This window comes from Sebastes umbrosus, chromosome 20 (assembly GCF_015220745.1).
Source record: "Sebastes umbrosus isolate fSebUmb1 chromosome 20, fSebUmb1.pri, whole genome shotgun sequence".
NCBI lineage: Eukaryota > Metazoa > Chordata > Actinopteri > Perciformes > Sebastidae > Sebastes > Sebastes umbrosus.
Genome location: NC_051288.1, coordinates 24,739,158 through 24,753,942, shown reverse-complemented (window position 1 = coordinate 24,753,942; position 14,785 = coordinate 24,739,158). Strand labels below are relative to the sequence as shown.

Here is a 14,785-nt window from a genome sequence, read left to right as displayed (position 1 = left end):
TTTTTTGGAGACTACAGGACCATTTCAGTGTGAAAAGACAGCAACATTTAGAAGAATTAACAGATTATGGCTGTAGGGTGATATTAAACCAAGAATACATTGATTTAAAAAAAAAAAAAAAAAGTCATTCTGGATTCATGGTAACAAAATACTATAAATTAGATTCACAGTAAATGAGTAATTCCATGTAATGCACACGCTAGTATCATCGACATGTATCAGTGATCGTTGAGGTTTGAAGATTTTCCAGGTAGAAATGCAAAGTTTGTACTTATTTCTAAGTAATAGCAGTACTTGAGTAAATGTATTTACTCTCTGGTGAAAACAGGAAGCTGATAATGAGCTCAATCAGATAAAAGCCTCTTCAACCTCTCTGAACTCTTTTGTTCATCATATAAACTCCACAAAACAACTGCATTATTAATTCTATACAGTGAAATGTGTTAAACATGATGCACAAAGAGAAGAGGACGTTCTCATGAAGCAGTTAAACATTATGATGCTGATGAGAGGCCTCGCTGTCTCTCCTGTTAGCGTTCTACATGAAGAGGAAAAACTCAGTGTTACATCATTATTATGGGAAAAACAAACATCTTAATGTGAAGCAGCTACTCCTTTTTCCATCGAAATAATCTCTGGAAATATCCCTTTAATATAACAGTGCACCACAGATATTAAAAAAATGTGTCTTTGACTCGATATTTGATGAAATATCCTCCTTTTTAGCATTTATAAGCACATTTATAACACACTATAATGTAGTTCTAAGCAAAAATAAATGTTTATTTCAACAAATATAACTTCTCCTATAAGTGGAGGCTGCTGTATAAACATATAATGAATGATGATTTAATAAAAGACAGTTGTAATAATACAAAATATGTCTTCATAGGAGAAGTTATTATTGATACTGACAGATACTGCACATTAATAAACACGTATACCTTCTATATGCAATACTACGGTAAAAATACAAGTATAGTCCTGCAAGCACAAAAGTATTAGCATTAAAATATACTTTTATAATTGCAATACTATAACAATACTTTATAATTATTGATGCATTAATGTGTTCATCACTTTAATGTTGCAGCTGGTGGAAGAAGTTCTCTGACCTTTTACGACAGTAGAAATACTCAGTTACAAGTAAAAGTCCTGCATTCAAAATATTACTTCAGTAAAAGTACAAAAGTATTAGCATTAAAATATACTTAAAGTAAAAGTATTATATATATTATTATTATATTATTAGATTATAATTATTGATGCATTAATGTGTGCTTAAATGTTGCAGCTAGTAAAGGTGGAGCTAATATTTTTTTATATATAAATTGGTTTATACTGCTGGGTAGCTTGTGATCAATAAAGTTTCATCTTCATCCATAATAATAATACACAATAATTTATTTGTTGATCTGAATCTGCAAAGTTAAATTATCAAATAAATATATTGGAGTAAAAAGTACAATATTTCTGGAGATACTCAAGTAAAGCACCTAAAATTGTACTTAAATACGGTACTTAGTTACTTTACACCACCAGTTTATACTGTTTCTATACGTATTAATGCTAAATATGAGCATGTAGAAGTGAGAGCTGAGGCTGGTGTGCAGCCTGATGATGATGATGATGATGATGATGATGATGTCTCAACGCCATCTAGTGTTGCTTCACTACAACTACATGTAGATGTTTCCTCTGTGTTTAGAGCCCTTTAAAGAGGAGTTTTTCATTATAAAACAACATGAAAGGAACATTTAGAGGAAGCAGAGGAGGACAGCTGACAGAAAGATCAGATCTGAAGGACATGAAGCACTCTCATACAGATACTCTACAAAGGGCTCTTACATCAAGTGATTATGGATGCTGAGAAAGGTCATGGGAAGATGGAAAGTTTGCAGAAGGACTGAAGGATAAAGAGAAGAGAGGATGGAGAGAAATCAGAGGGGAAAAGCGACAGATCATCAGGGATATAAAAAGCCAGATAGAGCTATTATTAGCTGAGCTGAGTGAGTGAGTGAGTGAGTGAGTGAGTGAGTGAGTGAGTGAGTGAGTGAGTGAGTGGTCGTATGGCGTACATCAATAATGCAGCGAATCCACTTTCTGATCTCCATCCACGTCACAAGTTAACAGTATCAACAAGAATATAGTTCACTAGGACACTGAACAATAATCCATTAACCGTCTGAGACCCACGATAGAGCCGTTTCTGTCTATTTTAGGGGGGTACAGGGGGTGTTTAGGGGGAGATAGCAGGTCAACAGTAAATGTCACATAGAAGTGGTGTACATCATCTGAAAGCTGGGAACCCGACGATTAATTTGAGATGCAGCTCAGCACTGTGTGTCAAGTTGTTCTAGAAATCAGAAATAAACATGAATTACTTAAGTGTATTAGGGTTTAGAACATGATGATAGAAGTATATGATGGTCATCCTCATGCTCTATTATGTCTCATAAGTTGTTGCAACAATGTTTGTGTTGATACCATTTGTTCCACAGATTCTGTGTTAAATTTAACCATTTTTTACCACTGGAGAATTGATAAAAATTATCAATAATCCCTCCAAAATACCACATTAAGACACCAAGACCTTGAGGAACACCAGAGAAAAAGACATGCTGTGATTTGGGATCAAAAACTTTTGACATTTGGAGATTTCTGCAAGAATTGCATTTTTTAGATGACAAGCACTTCTGCTCAGAAACCCCATATTATCAATCTAGCTAGGAAAGCCATCCATCCTCTGAATGCTCTAGGTCTCTAGTTTGATCCATCCGTCCTCTGAATGCTCTAGGTCTCTAGTCTGATCCATCCATCCTCTGAATGCTCTAGGTCTCTAGTTTGATCCATCCGTCCTCTGAATGCTCTAGGTCTCTAGTTTGATCCATCCATCCTCTGAATGCTCTAGGTCTCTAGTTTGATCCATCCATCCTCTGAATGCTCTAGGTCTCTAGTCTGATCCATCCATCCTCTGAATGCTCTAGGTCTCTAGTCTGATCCATCCATCCTCTGAATGCTCTAGGTCTCTAGTCTGATCCATCCATCCTCTGAATGCTCTAGGTCTCTAGTTTGATCCATCCGTCCTCTGAATGCTCTAGGTCTCTAGTTTGATCCATCCATCCTCTGAATGCTCTAGGTCTCTAGTCTGATCCATCCATCCTCTGAATGTTCTAGGTCTCTAGTTTGATCCATCCATCCTCTGAATGCTCTAGGTCTCTAGTCTGATCCATCCATCCTCTGAATGCTCTAGGTCTCTAGTTTGATCCATCCATCCTCTGAATGCTCTAGGTCTCTAGTCTGATCCATCCATCCTCTGAATGCTCTAGGTCTCTAGTTTGTGGCTGTAAAGTTTCATGAGGCTGTGATTATCCTAGAGGTCACCATAGGTCATTTTATACAGGGAGGCTCACTACAATGAAATGTCTCCTATGGGGACTAACATCATCACACATGAATACAGTTGGGCTCATTGGATCCACAAGAGTCTCAGCTTTACAGTGAGACCCAATGTATGTAATTCAAGACTGTTTAGGGACCCCAGTATGCAGAAATATTCAAATACACAATTTAGAATAGGAGATAATAACACATTTATTATGTGATTATCGTAAAAACAGGTAGCAGAAGTAGTATATACATATAATGTATATACTACTTCTGCTACCCGAACATATACAGTATATATATTTATTTTATTCTGTCTATTTCTACAGTTTGTTCATTTGATCACACTACACCAGCCTACCACAGTATTATATTTTATTTAATTCTACTCTATTTTATATATATTATATTTTAACTTCTGCACTATATGTTTAATTGTCTTGGATTCTCATTTTTACTTTACCTATTTTTCTTTTTATACATTTTGTAGAAGCATTGTCGGAGAGAGCCAGCGACTGTTTCACTGGATTTGTTGTGCAAATAAATAACACAAATAAAGACTTGACACTTGAAGACAAAAAAACTTGTGTTGTCCTTATATCTGCTTACAACAACATTTTAAAGTAACTAAAGCATGGTGAATATTGTTTAGGTCAACTCCACCTCATCCTCTGCACTCATTCCTGTTACGCTGGTCCTTTTGCACCTTCATTCCAATTCCAAATAAATGCATATACTTAAGTAAAGTACAAATATCTCAAAATTGTACTTAAGCAGGGGTACAGTAGTCTACTTGATTATGTACTTAGTTACTTTCCACTACTTGCAAATACTAGATATCCTCTTCAAACCCCAACACTGCCTCACTAATCTACATTTTGTCCCTGTGTCTCCTGTCTCATCAGCTCTATCTTAAACTCCTCTCTTATAAAGGACATGTCTCCTCTTTTATGTGTCCTGTCCTACTTTGAGGTCAAGGATTGAGACACCCCTCACATACTCTCACAGGTGTTTTCAGCAACAAAACTATCAGGATTGCACAGGATAGTAAGTGCAAATTATTATCTTGTGTGTGCATAAGATTAAAAAAATATATATCATCTTTTGGGACCTAGAAGCCTTTATAATTTAACACTCTGAAAGGATGCATTTTGCATAATGAGTACTTTTACTTTTCATACTTTAAGTACATTTACTTGTAACAATGCATCATATTTAATAAGTAGATAATATCATCAAAGTGGCTGTTAAATAAATGCAGTGGAATAAAGAGTGTGCTACAATACTTCCCTCTGAGGTGTTGTGGAGTGGAAGTGTGAAATAGCATAAATTGGATATACTAAAGTAAAGTACAAGTACCTCAAAATTGTACTTAAGTTGGGTACAGTAGTCTGCTTGATTATGTACTTAGTTACTTTCCACTACTTGCAAATACTAGATATCCTATTCAAACACTGCCTCACCACACACAGCTCATTTCATCACCTTCACAATCTGTTTAGCATTTGATGCAACAAATAAGATCAAATGCAACACACTGAATAATCTCATTTGCAGCCATCGGAGTCATCTGCATGTGGTTTGCAGTGAGCTGTGCATCACAGTGGTGCATTTGTGAGTAAAAGTGTTAAAGACAAAGCAGTAGACACAGTAGATATTGTTGATGAAAACACAGCAGGCTGCAGTCTGAGCAGCTAACATGTCCTGCAGGGTAAACAACACTCATATAATGGAGCTGCAAAAGCAGTAATGTGTAAATAATGTGTAGGTTTGTGGAGACATTTTGTAAATGAAAAACAATATTTTTGCATAATGAAGTTTGGTGCTATGAACTTTCCTCCCCACATTTCCGCTGTACGGGCATTTGCTTTGACTGACAGCTGCAGGCAGCCAATAGGAAGCCTGGATTTGCAGCGTCCACCAATCAGAGCGCAGGTGGGCGGGGTTATTATCAGGGGTTAGTAACAACAGGACCAGCAGGTAAGTAAAGATTTACTCTTCTTATTTCTCTCATAATTACTAAACGCACCGCTCGAAAGGAAAAAACACTCATTTGGTTGAACTATCAACTGTTCCGTTTGAGCAGGGGGAATTTTTTTTGCACACTTTTAAGCCAAACGTGCAAAGAAATGATTGAGAAGTCAGTCAATGTGAGGATCTGGAGAAGCAAAACAAGCTACTAGCTAACAGTTAGCTGCAGGCTGCTATTGGCTGCTAGCTCTCTACGTCACACACAGTTAGCTGCTCAGATAGCCGGGCAGAGAAAGTACTGTACTGTGCATAATACTGTACTGTGCATACTACTGTACTGTGTATACTACTGTACTGTGCATAATACTGTACTGTGCATACTACTGTACTGTGCATACTACTGTACTGTGTATACTACTGTACTGTGCATACTACTGTACTGTGCATACTACTGTACTGTGCATACTACTGTACTGTGCATACTACTGTACTGTGCATACTAGTGTACTGTGCATACTACTGTACTGTGTATACTACTGTACTGTGTATACTACTGTACTGTGCATACTACTGTACTGTGCATACTACTGTACTGTGCATACTAGTGTACTGTGCATACTACTGTACTGTGCATACTACTGTACTGTGTATACTACTGTACTGTGTATACTACTGTACTGTGCATACTACTGTACTGTGCATACTACTGTACTGTGCATACTAGTGTACTGTGCATACTACTGTACTGTGTATACTACTGTACTGTGCATACTACTGTACTGTGCATACTACTGTACTGTGTATACTACTGTACTGTGCATACTACTGTACTGTACATACTACTGTACTGTGTATACTACTGTACTGTGCATACTACTGTACTGTGCATACTACTGTACTGTGCATACTAGTGTACTGTGCATACTACTGTACTGTGCATACTAGTGTACTGTGTATACTACTGTACTGTGCATACTACTTTACTGTGTATACTACTGTACTGTGCATACTACTGTACTGTGCATACTAGTGTACTGTGTATACTACTGTACTGTGCATACTACTGTACTGTGCATACTACTGTACTGTGCATACTAGTGTACTGTGTATACTACTGTACTGTGCATACTATTGTACTGTGCATACTTTTTCTTTTTTCTTCAGTGCGTCCTGCAGCCGCCCTTATAAAGTACATACTACTGTTGCATGCAGTATGCACACAATTAGGACACAGTAATAATATACAGTAATAATATATAGTAATAATATACAGTAATAATATATAGTAATAATATATAGTAATAATATACAGTAATAACATATAGCAGTAATAATACAAATAAAATAATAATAATATATAATAAAATATGAAATACTTAACAAATCTGCAGCTGCCCTGTAGTACATGCTACTGTTGCATGCAACTTTATTATAACATTGTCCCAATTGTATGCAGCACATACTACTTCATTTTCATTATTCATTTCATTTCAACATTTATTTTGAACATGTATAATAAAAAAAAGAAAAAGAAAAAAAGATAGATAGATAAATAGATAGTAATTTTGTTGATCCTGAGGGAAATTCAAGTTTCGAGCATCACAGCTCCATAGTGCAAAACATGTTAGTAAAAAGGCAGTAAAAAAGTTAGTAGTGCAAAGTACAAAGTAAAAAAAAATATACCAGATATAAAAATACAAGGAGATGAAGAAAACTGTTAAAACTGAATATAGTGCAGGGTAACTTAGTCTAAAGTGCACTGCATGCATTATTATCTGTCCCGCAGAACGTTCCTGTAGATTAACGTTAGTTAGCGTCCAGTTAGCATGCCAGCTGTTCGTTACAAAGAGTCAGTTGACAACTTTATTTACAGAGTCTGTCTCTGACCTGAAGTGTTGTAAATAAGACTGAACTAATGTTTGTTTGTCTGTTCTTCTTGTGTTTAGGTGTCGTGTTATTTCCCGGAATTATGGCCCCTTGGATTATTGAATGGAGCATTTCAACAATGGAGTTAAAGGTATTTCTAAATTATTATTATTATTTAGTTTTTGTGTGTTTATGACAAAGCCTGTGCGATGCTCTCCACCAGTCCTCACCTGTGGTCATGGTTTCTGAGTGGTGACCACAATAAGGATAAGGATGGACTTATATTTATAAAGCACTACATGTCAGCATCACACTGATGGCAGAGGCTGTTAAGGTGCCAACTTTGTCCATCAGGATCTAATCTAAATACTCATTCACACACCAATGGCTATGCCTTCGGGAGCAATTTGGGGTTAAGTGTCTTGCTCAAGGACACATCGACATGTGACCCGGAGCAGCCGGGGATTGAACCACCGACCTTCCGATTGGTGGACAACCTGCTCTACCCTCTGAGCCACAGGATGAGGGAACCAGTGCCCAGGAATTGGGTGCCTGTCTGGACTTTCGCCTGGGAAGGAGCCACATGAGGTGCATCTAATGTCCGACTGGGAGGAGAACCAAAAACAAGCTGGATGGATTAGATATTCCTGCAGAAGTGTGGGGGAACTCCTGTTGAATCCACCTGGAGGAGCTGGAGGATGTGGATTGGGAGGCTGGAGGCAACTTTGCTATTGTGACCTGGAACAGGATAAGATGATGGATGGATGGAGTTTTTTTTTTTACCAATTACCGTTACAGGATAAATGCAGGATAACTCACTGGATAACAATCAAGACCTATTTGATCCTGACATTTGTAGTTTCCCTCCTGAGACTTTTATGTAGATATCAATTTGAAATAATTCTCAGAACAGGCAGATATAGACAGTGTCTCTCTCTCTCTCTCTCTCTCTCTCTCTCTCTCATTCACACATGCGCGTGCACACACGTTGATAATTACTTATTTATTATGCATGACTACTCTGGTAGTCTGTTAATATGCAGAGGCCATGCAAGACTTGTAGGAAATACGTGGTATGCATTAATTTGCATTACTTAGCAGTCACAAGAAAGAATGCAACACAACACTGTAAACATCTAACGTGCAATACGTCTTTCTTTAGAAGATCTTCTGGTACACAGGATGTGATAAACAGTTGATTATTTAACCGTCATAGGAGATCAACATTAGTCACTAAATGAAAAAGGCAAATTTAAACTTCAACAACAAGAAAAAATAGAAGACAAGATATCAGTACTGTACACACTGAAATGATCTTCAATAACTTATCTAAAAGGATTGGGGTAGTTTCACAAGTACTTATACCTGTACAATGCAATACTCTTTACAAAATATGACAGATCTATAAATTACTAAGTGTAATACAACATATATATCCCCTTACTGCCACACTATAACATCATGATGTATTTATAATAAGTGCCAACAAATACTGAGAAACTGAACAGGATGAAGTAACTGAGGAAGTTAGGACATAGATAACATATCAGTGTCACATGTAATACTGGTCACTGTAATGCTGCAGACAGACTTTTATTTGGTAACTACATGTATTGAATTCTTAATTTTGAGCTATATGCTGTTAAATTAAGGGTTACCTAACCAATACTTACAAGCCACAATAGCTAAATTCTCAGTCAAGGCCTCATACATACAGAAATGACGTTAAAAGATTCCTGTTAAAAGTGACAGACTGTCTCAAAGGGGTGATCCCCTCCTGAAAATATAGAGCATGATGAACACTTATTATTATCATTATTTAGCTATTTTAGAAGAGTGTGCATGTGCTTTATGTGGCTATATAAAAACAGGCAGTGAAAGTGAAAGCATAATAAGATATTTCCTGGTACGGTAGGTTTTGGTTCTGACACTGACTAAGCAAAATCTTAAAAGGCCGGTGTATTAAATTGCACTGTCTTTGCCTTTATATCCACCCCTGTAGTCTTCAGTGATCAGTGTAGGTGTGGTAGGGTGCTTTCCCTCCCTTTTTACACACCATATGGTGGTGTATTTAACATGTTGTGTGCAGAAGAGCTCCTTCAAGTGGCCACTGGCTGCAGCTGGTGTTGTTGTTGGTGGTGGGCGATCCATTTCCTGTTTAAAGTGACAGACCGTCTCAAAGTGGGTGATTCCCCCTCCTGCAAATATGGAGCATAATGAGCCCTTATTATTATCATAATTTATCTATTTTAGAAGAGTGTGCATGTGCTTTATGTGGATATAAAAATCAGGTGGTGAAAGTGAAAGCATAATAAGATATATTTCCTGTAGTAATGGTGGCAGTATTTCCAGTTAAACCAGCAGCTTTGTCCTCAGTCTGAGTGTCTAAATTGACATTGCGTTGTGTTTTCTGGTAGACAGTGCCCTCCTGTGGTATCTTCCTTTGAGCTTTTTATGTAGTAGGGTGCTTTCCCCCCTTTTACACACCATGTGGTGGTGTATTATGTTTGTCTGCATTTAAGATGTTATGTGCAAAACGGCTCCTTCAAGTGGCCACAGACTGCACTTCCACAGCTGTACTGGTGGTGGTGGGCGATCCACTTCCTGTTTAAAGTGACAGACCGTCTCAACGGGGTGAAAATATGAAGCATAATGAACACTTATTATTATCATAATTTAGCTATTTTAAAGAGTGCACATGTGCTTTATGTGCATATAAAAAAACAGGTGGTGAAAGTGAAAGCATAATAAGATATTTCCTGGAGTAATGGTGGCAGTATTTCCAGTTAAACCAACCTCTGAAACAGACTAAACTAAAACAAATGTATTCAATTGCATTATATGGTGGTAACTTGTATATCTAACCCTTGTAATCTTCAGTGATCAGTGTAGGTGTGGTCGGGTGCTTTCCCTCCTTTTTACACACCATATGGTGGTGTATTATATTCAGCTGCATTTAACATGTTTGTGCAGAAGAGCTCCTTCAAGTGGCCACTGGCTGCAGCTCCACAGCTGTACTGGTGTTGGTGGGCGATCCAGTTCCTGTTTAAAGTGACAGGCTGTCTCAACGGGGTGAAAATATGGAGCATAATGCACACTTATTATTATCATAATTTAGCTATTTTAGAAGAGTGTGCATGTGCTTTATGTGCATATATAAAAACAGGTGGTTAAAGTGAAAGCATATTAAGATAATAAGATATTTCCTATAGGTATAGTTGCAGTATTTCCAGTTAAACCTGCAGCTTTTATCCTCAGTCTGTGTGTTTCTGGTAGACAATGCCCTCCTGTGGTATCTTCTTTTTTTTTTTAGCTTTTTTTTTTCTGTCGTTTGTTATCTGCCCTTTCCTCTAGTGGTGAGTATGAGAAATGTCTCCCGCCTAAGGCCAAAAGCAAATGTATTAAATTGCATTATAGCGGTTTCTTCGCCTTTATATCCACCCCTGTAGTCTTCAGTGATCAGTGTAGGTACGGTGGGTTTTGTACAAATTTGGTCTTATTTGCTTTACATTCCCCCGTTTTTGTTGAAGTTTTTTGGTGTCGTACTGCATTGTAAAATATTATATCATCTTAATCCACTACAACACGACCAACTTTGGTATCTTTGCTCTTATATCCACCCCTGTAGTCTCAGTAATTATTATAAGGTGTGGTAGGTTTTGGTTCTGACACAAACTAAACAAAATCTTGAAGGCCGGTGTATTAAATTGCGGTGTCTTTGCCTTGACATCCACCCGTGTAGTGTTCAGTGATCAGTGTAGGTATGGTAGGGTGCTTTCCTCCCTTTTACACACCATACGGTGGTGTATTATATTTGGTTGCATTTAACATGTAATGTGCAAAAGAGCGCAAAATACGGAGCATAATGAACACTTATTATTATCATAATTTAGCTATTTTAGAAGAGTGTGCATGTGCTTTATGTGGATATATAAAAACAGGTGGTTAAAGTGAAAGCATAATAAGATAATAAGATATTTCCTGTAGGTATAGTTGCAGTATTTGTAGGTAAAGTTGCAGTATTTGTAGTATTTGTAGGTATAGTTGCAGTATTTGTAGGAATAGTTGCAGTATTTGTAGGTATAGTTGCAGTATTTGTAGTATTTGTAGGTGTATTTGTAGGTATAGTTGCAGTATTTGTAGTATTTTTAGGTATAGTTGCAGTATTTGTAGGTATAGTTGCAGTATTTGTAGTATTTGTAGGTATAGTTGCAGTATTTGTAGGTATAGTTGCAGTATTTGTAGTATTTGTAGGTATAGTTGCAGTATTTGTAGGTATAGTTGCAGTATTTGTAGGTGTAGGTGCAGTATTTGTAGGTATGGTTGCAGTATTTGTAGTATTTGTAGGTGTATTTGTAGGTATAGTTGCAGTATTTGTAGGTATAGTTGCAGTATTTGTAGTATTTGTAGGTATAGTTGCAGTATTTTTGTAGTATTTGTAGGTATAGTTGCAGTATTTGTAGGTATAGTTGCAGTATTTGTAGTATTTGTAGGTATAGTTGCAGTATTTTTGTAGTATTTGTAGGTATAGTTGCAGTATTTGTAGGAATAGTTGCAGTATTTGTAGGAATAGTTGCAGTATTTGTAGGTATAGTTGCAGTATTTGTAGTATTTGTAGGTATAGTTGCAGTATTTGTAGGTATAGTTGCAGTATTTGTAGTATTTGTAGGTATAGTTGCAGTATTTTTGTAGTATTTGTAGGTATAGTTGCAGTATTTGTAGGAATAGTTGCAGTATTTGTAGGTATGGTTGCAGTATTTGTAGTATTTGTAGGTATGGTTGCAGTATTTGTAGGTATGGTTGCAGTATTTGTAGTATTTGTAGGTATGGTTGCAGTATTTGTAGTATTTGTAGGTATGGTTGCAGTATTTGTAGGTATGGTTGCAGTATTTGTAGTATTTGTAGGTATGGTTGCAGTATTTGTAGGTGTATTTGTAGGTATAGTTGCAGTATTTGTAGTATTTGTAGGTATGGTTGCAGTATTTGTAGGTATGGTTGCAGTATTTGTAGTATTTGTAGGTATGGTTGCAGTATTTGTAGGTATAGTTGCAGTATTTGTAGTATTTGTAGGTGTATTTGTAGGTATGGTTGCAGTATTTGTAGTATTTGTAGGTATGGTTGCAGTATTTGTAGGTATAGTTGCAGTATTTGTAGTATTTGTAGGTATGGTTGCAGTATTTGTAGTATTTGTAGGTATGGTTGCAGTATTTGTAGGTATGGTTGCAGTATTTGTAGGTATAGTTGCAGTATTTGTAGTATTTGTAGGTGTATTTGTAGTATTTGTAGGTGTATTTGTAGGTGTATTTGTAGTATTTGTAGGTGTATTTGTAGGTATGGTTGCAGTATTTGTAGTATTTGTAGGTATGGTTGCAGTATTTGTAGGTATGGTTGCAGTATTTGTAGGTATGGTTGCAGTATTTGTAGGTATAGTTGCAGTATTTGTAGTATTTGTAGGTGTATTTGTAGTATTTGTAGGTGTATTTGTAGTATTTGTAGGTGTATTTGTAGGTATGGTTGCAGTATTTCCAGTTAAACCTGCAGCTCCCCCTCTCTCTGAGAGTCTAAACTGTGTTTGTGGTAGACAATGCCCTCCTGTGGTATCTTCTTCTTTTCTTTTGGAGCTTTCTGTTTTCTCTGTGTGTTTCTTATCTGCCCTTTCCTCTAGTGGTGAGCATGAGAACAGTCTCCCGCCTACCAGCAGAGCAGCGCACACACACGCGCACACGCGCACAGCCACACAGCCCTCCTCTGTGTGTTTGTCCGCTTCAGCTCAGAGGAGGAGGAGAAGCGAGCCGCCGCCATTTTACTAAAAGCGTCTCTCCACCTAAAAAAACCCGAGAGAGAAAAACCCTCTTCTCTGAAAACCCGTCTGGATTAACCTCCCCAGCTCACTGAACACCGGGCTGCTCGGTAAAGGAACCACGTCGACGTCTACCTGGACATTTAGAGTTGAATGCTCCGGTAGAAAAGGAGCAGTGTTTCACGGCCTTGTGTCTTTTTATATCTGATCTGCTCGGTAGCGGCGAGGTGAAGCTTCGTGTGGATCCGGAACGAGACGGATCGACTCCCCGAGACTCTCCTCGTTTCTTATTACAACCCGGTTCGATTGATTAATGGCAGAGTGATCGGTTAAAGCCTTTTCGGTTGGTTTGTTTCCACCATATAACAGAAGATAAGAGAGGGATTGTTTGTTGCAGAAATTCCCTCGGATAGTGCAACCTCGTCACGTGGTAGGTTCCTCCTTTTTCTTTGTTAGCTGAGCTAGCTGGACTCACAGCTCTCTCCTCTGCTGCTTCATCACTGTAATGTGCTTTAATGTCTTATTACTAACCTGCAGATAGGTGTGGATTAAAGCAGCATAGTACATGCACAGCTAACAGGCCCTGGCTTGTATTTATTAGGGTTAATTGCAATGCAACACCATGTCTGTCTCTGCACTCCTGCACTAGTTGTCATCAAATAATGTGGTTTTTGCAGCATTAGGGTGTTTTTAAACTTATTATACACTCACAATAATGTGCATTATTATTACACAGCAGATAGTGTTTAAAAGGGACAGCAAACAGGCCTATTTATTAGTCTAATTGCAATGCAACACCATGTCTGTCTCTGCACTCTGCACTAGTTGTGATCCATAAAGAGGGTTAAATAATGTGCATTATTGTTATATTATATATAATATTATTACACATTAGATAGTGTTTAAAAAAGACACCATTAATGTACAGCACAGGCCTATTTATTAGTCTTAATTGCAATGCAACACCATGTCTGTCTCTGCACTCCTGCACTAGTTGTGATCAAATAATGTGGTTTTTGCAGCATTAGGGTGTTTTTACACATAAAATATACTCACACTAATGTGCATTATTATTACACAGCAGATAGTGTTTAAAAGAGACAGCAAATAGGCCTATTTATTAGTCTAATTGCAATGCAACACCATGTCTGTCTCTGCACTCTGCACTAGTTGTGATCCATAAAGAAGGTTAAATAATGTGCATTATTGTTATATTATATATAATATTATTACACATTAGATAGTGTTTAAAAAAGACACCATTAATGTACAGCACAGGCATATTTATTAGTCTTAATTGCAATGCAACTCCATGTCTCTGCACTAGTTGTGATCCATAACAAGGGTTATTATGGACAAATAATAATGTGCATTAATTAATTACCCAGCAGGTAGTTGTATAAAAGGAACACCCATACATGCACAGCAAACAGGCCTTATTTATTAGTCTTAATTGCAATGCAACACCATGTCTGTCTCTGCATTCTGCACTAGTTGTGATCCATAACTTGTTATTATGGACAAATAATAATGTGCATTATTATTATTACCCAGCAGATTGTTGTATATAAAAGGGACAGCAAACAGGCCTATTTATTAGTCTTATTGCAATGCACAACCACGTCTCTCTGCACTATGCAATGATCCATAACTTGTTATTATGGACAAATAATAATGTGCATTAATGTTATAATATTACCCAGCAGATAGTGTTTAAAAGGACACCCATACATGTACAGCAAACAGGCCTTTTCTTGTATT

General features: G+C 37.2%; 1 protein-coding gene across 5 annotated transcripts in view; it reads left to right on the top strand.

The window, feature by feature from the left end:
* The first annotated feature begins 7,304 nt into the window (after nucleotides 1–7,304).
* The window catches only part of LOC119479504 (KAT8 regulatory NSL complex subunit 1-like), a 41,878-nt gene continuing 34,397 nt past the window's right edge, over nucleotides 7,305–14,785 (top strand). For 2 of the 5 annotated variants that reach the window (XM_037755183.1, XM_037755185.1), the window contains exon 1: nucleotides 12,912–13,454. The gene's annotated coding sequence lies outside the window, so the exon portion shown is untranslated. Of the gene's footprint in view, nucleotides 7,376–12,911; nucleotides 13,455–14,785 lie in introns of those variants that run through there. The other 3 variants (XM_037755186.1, XM_037755181.1, XM_037755182.1) reach the window with 2 other exon arrangements.